Here is an 8,392-nt window from a genome sequence, read left to right on the forward strand (position 1 = left end):
TAGAAATTTTCACATTGATTTAGAAGTTTTGTATGATTAATTCTAGAAGCCTTCTGGGTTGATTTTAGAAACAGTGTGCTTAATATTAGAAATTTTCAGATTGATTTTAGAAGTTTTTTAGAAACAATCAGAGAGCATTATGAAATTCGATTAAGTCTTCCGTGGTTTAGTCCTCTTTTTGCAAAAAGGTGGGTCGATATACATTGAGAAATAAAACATGGAATTTATGTCAAAAAAATTTATTTATATCCGTGATCCTTATGTTCGCCTGTCTTAAAGAATGCTACCGGTTGATGTGTCAAAGTTGAGACAAATCGTCGGTTGCGTCTACCTCTGTCATATCTGCATTTCTGTTGTGTCAGCATTTTATGCAAGAGGTGTCGTCTGTATTGTAGCTTGCACCAAATGCAGACACAAAACAAATGCAGATACGACAGAGGTACACGCAACCGACGAAATTTTATCGTAGTAAAACAGGTATGTGACTATGTGACAATATGATCCACAGATGCATGACGAATGATAACATAACGAATTACGTACCTTGTAGTCGTAAGAGTACAAAAAATCGGAAAAACTATTTTATCCAAAATTTTGAGACTCCACTTCTCTCAATCTTGTCTGGCTCTAGTTTCTTTTTCGCCTAAAATGCAAACATCGACATCTCCAAGTTTTTGTGTGAGAACCACCCATTATTAAATGAGAAAGACTTGTGATTCAAAAACGTTGTTTTTTCGCATATATATTTGTATTCAGAAGAAAATCCTTCAAAGGCGTAGTCCAGTAAACGACATCTGATACAAATCTGAAGAATTTTTGTCACAAACTCTCAATTGTTTGACATGAGTTTTAAGTAACAGAGATGAGACTTTAAATTAATAAAACATCCTGTCTATGTTAAAGTGGTCAAAATTATGTAGGCGAAGTATTATTTTTAGCGAATGATTTTCAAAATCTTCCTCAAAATTTCTAAAGTAGGCGTCAAAGATTTCTGCATATGTGCAGAATTGATCTGGAGTTCATCTGAAGAATTGAAGTTGACTTGATCTAAAGTGTAGATCTGAAGACTTTTAACGTTGTCATTTTTTCCATATTCTGTATACTCTCCTCTGTGATAAAATTTGGGTATTGCTGATAATACACTAATCCGACCTCAAGGGCAGATTACTGTAATTGATATTGCTGCGGTCGCTCTTCAGGTGCTTTTTAAATCTATTCAACGCTCCATTTTTTTTTAAAGAAATTGTCGGCTGTGTACTCGAAAAATTTTGCCATTCCTGTGTTTGCATTTAATATTCTGAATTAGTGCATCACTTGTTGAAAACAATATTTTGGTGACAGCTCTAGTAGTTTCGAAACCTCTTCGGTTTGAATATCTGTCAATAATGAAAACCCGAGTTATTTAAAAAAGTGATTAGATTACTTATACAAAAGTTCCATTAATATAACAAAGGTAAGTATACAAAAAAGTTACTTTTAAAACCTATAAAAATAGGGAAACTCAAAAATTCTTCATAATTAATAAACTGAAACACTAAATGATAAAATTGTATCATAATTATTCACGACCTAGAACTATTAAAAATTTGGAGAATTCGATTAAAAATATTGGTTAACAACAAAACGATACAAAATGTAGAACAACATAAAATATTTTCCACTTTTAGTAAAACATAAGACATTCTAGTAAAGTTGACAAACAAAAATTGAACAAAAAAATTTCTTTTCTACAAATACGTCAATCTATCTTAATTGGAGCACAGAGAATAAAAACTGCTTCTTCATATAGTTTCAGATGTTTTTGAATTTTTAAAATATATAGTAAAATAATATACACCTATTTTTCCTATGTTACTGAATAAATATATTTTAAAAACAAGACACCTTACGCTAGTTTTTAAAATATGGGTGCGATGAGGTACATTTATTGAAAAACATAGGAAAAATTTAGTCATTATAAAGCTTGGGACCGTGTGTAAAGCATAGGTACCTTCCCCTACATTGCCCAAAAAGCAGAGCTTCCACTTTTGCGTTTATTTTTTATTTTTATAAATAAAATTCTACAGCATTTTATAAAATAAAATTAATTAAAATGTTTTTGATTTTCCAAAAAAAAAAAACATTTTTTGTGAGAGTCAAAAAAAAACAATAAACATTTAACTCAGGCATTAAGTACGTATTTCGTTTTATTATGAAAGACATTTATAACTGAAAAATCAAAAAACTGTTTTCCTAAAACTTGAGTTTCAAAAAATTGACCTTTTACTGTTCATGTATTATGGAGTAATATATTAATTGAAAAGTTTAAGCTCCAATTTTAAATTAAACTGGATTAATTTCATTTAAAAATATACATAAAATATTAATAAATTTTAAAGAAAATTATTCGCAAAAGCGGAAGCTCTTGCTAGTATTTAAATTTATTGATCAACAGAAAAATAAATTTTTTTTTGAGAACGGGATTTTTCAGAGGAAATTGTTTTCAATTTTTAGAAAATAATTAATTTCGACTCGTTACGAGAATGGCTCTTATTGTTATCTTGTCTTAAATTTAATCATTTTACGATACTAGAAAAATTTTTTTTTGCACAATTACGTACCTATCAAAGGGTCAACGATGTAAATGTACGGATATTGGGATCACCCGCTTAACGGACATGGACTGCTGTTGTCTGGAGCTCTAACGAGACTTGCACCAACACCACTGATATTCCCGGATTTTGCAGGAAATCCTTGCAGAACCTGAGCCAAATCGTTTGACTATTTAGTTGTCCTTAAGGCGATTGTAGCAGGAGGTCCTGTGGTTGAAAGAAACAATTTTTTTAGTGCTTAGTGGGTTTGGTCAATTTCTCCAGAATAAAAATAAATATATTCCGCTATCTTATTTATTGCTAGAACCTTATTAGATAATAGATCATAAAGCATTGATCTTGGAAAGGTACGGAAAAAAACCAACAAAAAATCTGCATTTGTCAAATTTGCCCGCCAACTTTATCCCCCCACCCCCTTTCACAGCGCTGAGAAAACTTGGGATTTTGATTCCTTTTATGGACCTCTTGCAGCCCTGTCTGCCAAAAAATCTAGTCAACTAGATAAAACAACCACTCTAAATTTCTACGAAACATAGCTTCACATATTTCCGAAGCCCCAAAAGAAGTCTCACAACAGTCTTTATTTTCTAAAACGTTTGAAAAATGGCGTCAAGCAATGCGCGTGAATTTTTACCTTCCGCCGATAAACCACACAAACACGAGATTTTTCACCTTAATTACGATAAAAATACATTACTTCAAAGCACACTCACTTCCTTATAAATGTCCTTTACCAAATCACTTTGAAAACTACTTTTTTAATCAATTTTCACAGAACTTGAGCCGATTGAACATGCTCAGACACTGCACGCTGATGACTTGCAACTGGCGTGACATTATTGTCACAACTGGCACAACCCGGCTGTTCACATATTCACAGATTTTCACATATTCTCGACCAAAAATTCTGCATTTTTTGGTGAATTGTGCAAGATTTTTTTAAGAAAAAAAAATTATTTCCGAGGAAATATTCAATTAGAGATTTATTAAAATTTTCATTATTTATGAAAAATGTGTTTTTTTTTTCTTTGCAATAAGCATATTTTCCTCAATTTTTTACATTCAAGTTTTGAAATTTGAGAAAACCGCTCCTGGGGCAGCCATTTATGTAATTTCTCACAAACCACGTCACAATTATTGTAATTGATCTCGGAACATGACATTTATGGTTTCCTTTTAGGCTATTTACGATAAATATAGTTGCTGATACATTAAAAAAAAATATTTGTAAAAGTGCGGATCCCTCCACTACCACTTATTGAATTCACTAATTCTTAATAAGAACATCAAAAATGTTGTATAGATATATAAGGTAAATGTACCAGCGATCGTCAGTGTTCCTCGGATCGGAAGGTTGTCCCGCGTATCGGCACCCCAAAATAAAATGTACTTTTGAAAATTATTCACTGTATTTTAGTATTTTTCTTTAGCAAGATGCATCACGTTAGTTCATATTTAATCTACAGAACCAATTTTGTCGTCGAGTTTCAAACAAAATTGCTATTATTTACCTAATTTATTGAATCACTATATCAGAGTCTTAGCAAAAAATCCGCCATTCATCACTTTCTTAATATTTCACGCGAGAATTTGTCTGCAAGAATATGAGGAATTAGGTTTGATTAAAATAATTTACAAATCTGTGTTAATTAAAAAATGAATATTCAGTGACTCTAATTTCACTATCAATATACCTTTTTAATTATTTCGGCAAGGAATATTGAAAATAAATTATTTTTTGCGAACAAGTACGTTTTCTTTCATCTGTTCCTCGAATCTCCACATTTTTTTCGTGGAAAATTGCGCTCAACTCGCTCAGCTGTCATCTTCACAGCCATTATTAGATGTTTTTGTTGTGATAGAACAATTTACCAGTGAAAGTTTCATTAAATTTAACAATTTTAGAAGTTGTATCATGTGAATACACAGTGCACAGTGTAAGGGTGACAAAGAAGCTTCAGAAGCCTTGTAGAGTGATTTAGATGCCAAGAAAGCAGGAGAATCCTCATCAAAAACATCTGCCGATCCGTGGCTCACCCCTTCCGATCCGTGGAACACCTGATTAAGTCCCTTCCGATCCGCGGAACACATTGCATCCTTACAATTACAGCTATATATTATTAATCTCCGTAATTAGAAAAAGTGTCAATACACGAAAATGATTAAATGGATCACTAATATATCAATTGGCGTGTAAAAAATTACCAAATAGTGTTTTGGAACTCATATATTCAACTAAATATGGAGCATGTCTCTTAACATTCCGATCCGTGGTACACTTCCCTTATTACATAGTAAAATAGGATTCTGATCAAAATCCAGAATGCCAAAATCTCGAAAGCCATAATTCCGGATGGGCCGAAATTCTGAGTAACCAAAATCCTGAAAATCTCAAAAAAAACGGTACTTTTCATAGATTTTTTTTTATTGTCTCACGGATATGAATTTCGTGAAATTTTGAAGAAATTTTAATTTTTCTGTTTTTACTCATCTAACCTAAAAAATCGACTTCATCATAAGATCGACTTTAAATTTCAAGAAAGCATTCATGAAATTTTCATGAGTTCAGAAATCTTGGAAATTTGCATGAGACATTCCAAAATCACATGTCGTTTCAGAAATCAAAACAAAAGAAATATTTCATATGTATTGAAAATTTCATGAAATTTTGGAAATTTTGGAAATTTTGGAAATTTTGATGAAATTTTCCAAAATCATTTATGTCATTTAAAAAGTCGAAAAAACACATTCAATATGTATTGAAAATTTCATGAAATTTTGGAAATTTTAGAAATTTTGATGAAATTTTCCAAAATCATTTATGTCATTTAAAGTCGAAAAAAAACACATTCAATGTATTGAAAATTTCATGAAATTTTGGAAATTTTGGAAATTTTGATGAAATTTTCCAAAATCATTTATATCATTTAAAAAGTCGAAAAAACACATTCAATATGTATTGAAAATTTCATGAAATTTTGGAAATTTTGGAAATTTTGATGAAATTTTCCAAAATCATTTATGTCATTTAAAAAGTCGAAAAAACACATTCAATATGTATTGAAAATTTCATGAAATTTTGGAAATTTTAGAAATTTTGATGAAATTTTCCAAAATCATTTATGTCATTTAAAGTCGAAAAAAAACACATTCAATGTATTGAAAATTTCATGAAATTTTGGAAATTTTGGAAATTTTGATGAAATTTTCCAAAATCATTTATATCATTTAAAAAGTCGAAAAAACACATTCAATATGTATTGAAAATTTCATGAAATTTTGGAAATTTTAGAAATTTTGATGAAATTTTCCAAAATCATTTATGTCATTTAAAGTCGAAAAAAAACACATTCAATGTATTGAAAATTTCATGAAATTTTGGAAATTTTGGAAATTTTGATGAAATTTTCCAAAATCATTTATGTCATTTAAAAAGTCGAAAAAACACATTCAATATGTATTGAAAATTTCATGAAATTTTGGAAATTTTAGAAATTTTGATGAAATTTTCCAAAATCATTTATGTCATTTAAAGTCGAAAAAAAAACACATTCAATGTATTGAAAATTTCATGAAATTTTGGAAATTTTGATGAAATTTTCCAAAATCATTTATATCATTTAAAAAGTCGAAAAAACACATTCAATATGTATTGAAAATTTCATGAAATTTTGGAAATTTTGGAAATTTTGATGAAATTTTCCAAAATCATTTATGTCATTTAAAAAGTCGAAAAAACACATTCAATATGTATTGAAAATTTCATGAAATTTTGGAAATTTTAGAAATTTTGATGAAATTTTCCAAAATCATTTATGTCATTTAAAGTCGAAAAAAAAACACATTCAATGTATTGAAAATTTCATGAAATTTTGGAAATTTTGGAAATTTTGATGAAATTTTCCAAAATCATTTATATCATTTAAAAAGTCGAAAAAACACATTCAATATGTATTGAAAATTTCATGAAATTTTGGAAATTTTAGAAATTTTGATGAAATTTTCCAAAATCATTTTTGTCATTTAAAGTCGAAAAAAAACACATTCAATGTATTGAAAATTTCATGAAATTTTGGAAATTTTGATGAAATTTTCCAAAATCATTTATATCATTTAAAAAGTCGAAAAAACACATTCAATATGTATTGAAAATTTCATGAAATTTTGGAAATTTTGGAAATTTTGATGAAATTTTCCAAAATCATTTATGTCATTTAAAAAGTCGAAAAAACACATTCAATATGTATTGAAAATTTCATGAAATTTTGGAAATTTTAGAAATTTTGATGAAATTTTCCAAAATCATTTATGTCATTTAAAAAGTCGAAAAAACACATTCAATATGTATTGAAAATTTCGTGAAATTTTGGAAATTTTGGAAATTTTGATGAAATTTTCCAAAATCATTTATGTCATTTAAAAAGTCGAAAAAACACATTCAATATGTATTGAAAATTTCGTGAAATTTTCATTAAGTTTTGATGAAATTTTTGATTTCCATGTTTCTTTCATATTACCCAAAAATAAACCTACAACATAAAATTTATTTTAAATTTGAATAAAACATTCTTGAAAATTTCATGAAATTTTGGTAATTTTGATGAAATTTTCCATAATCATTTAAGTCATTTAAAAAGTCGAGAAAGAACTCATTAAAGATGTATTTAAAATTTCGTGAAATGTTCATTGAAATTCCTTTTCAAGCTAATTCCCTACGCTTGTGTAGGAAAAAACTCTTCAATATGGACGTAAATTTCTCTAATGTCTAGAGATCATTACCAAAAAACAATTCTACAACATAAAATCGACTTTAAAGTTTTTCAAACACTTTTCTGCATTTCTCCGAAACTATTTCAGATATAGGCCTAAAAATTTACGTTGCCTTAATACCTTCTTTAGGACTGAGATATTCGAAATTTTACTTGAGAATGAAGAAAATTGAACGAGAAATGCAGAAAAGTGTTTGAAAAACTTTAAAGTCGATTTTATGTTGTAGAATTGTTTTTTGGTAATGATCTCTAGACATTAGAGAAATTTACGTCCATATTGAAGAGTTTTTTCCTACACAAGCGTAGGGAATTAGCTTGAAATGGAATTTCAATGAACATTTCACGAAATTTTAAATACATCTTTAATGAGTTCTTTCTCGACTTTTTAAATGACTTAAATGATTATGGAAAATTTCATCAAAATTACCAAAATTTCATGAAATTTTCAAGAATGTTTTATTCAAATTTAAAATCAATTTTATGTTGTAGGTTTATTTTTGGGTAATATGAAAGAAACATGGAAATCAAAAATTTCATCAAAACTTAATGAAAATTTCACGAAATTTTCAATACATATTGAATGTGTTTTTTCGACTTTTTAAATAACATAAATGATTTTGGAAAATTTCATCAAAATTTCCAAAATTTCATGAAATTTTCAATACATATTGAATGTGTTTTTTCGACTTTTTAAATGACATAAATGATTTTGGAAAATTTCATCAAAATTTCCAAAATTTCCAAAATTTCATGAAATTTTCAATACATTGAATGTGTTTTTTTCGACTTTAAATGACATAAATGATTTTGGAAAATTTCATCAAAATTTCCAAAATTTCCAAAATTTCATGAAATTTTCAATACATATTGAATGTGTTTTTTCGACTTTTTAAATGACATAAATGATTTTGGAAAATTTCATCAAAATTTCCAAAATTTCCAAAATTTCCAAAATTTCATGAAATTTTCAATACATATGAAATATTTCTTTTGTTTTGATTTCTGAAACGACATGTGATTTTGGAATGTCTC

The 8,392-nt window shown here is 28.1% G+C and overlaps 1 long non-coding RNA gene across 1 annotated transcript; it reads right to left on the reverse strand.

Annotated features, from left to right (window-relative positions):
- Window positions 1-729: 729 nt before the first annotated feature.
- On the reverse strand, window positions 730-3,427 carry LOC129807179 (uncharacterized). The gene is made up of 3 exons (XR_008752247.1): window positions 3,305-3,427; window positions 2,601-2,798; window positions 730-1,376 (listed from the first exon to the last, which is right to left on the reverse strand). It is a non-coding gene; the product is annotated as an uncharacterized LOC129807179 (long non-coding RNA).
- Between the last annotated feature and the right edge of the window lie 4,965 nt (window positions 3,428-8,392).

Source organism: Phlebotomus papatasi, chromosome 3 (genome assembly GCF_024763615.1).
Source record: "Phlebotomus papatasi isolate M1 chromosome 3, Ppap_2.1, whole genome shotgun sequence".
Taxonomy (NCBI): Eukaryota; Metazoa; Arthropoda; class Insecta; order Diptera; family Psychodidae; genus Phlebotomus; species Phlebotomus papatasi.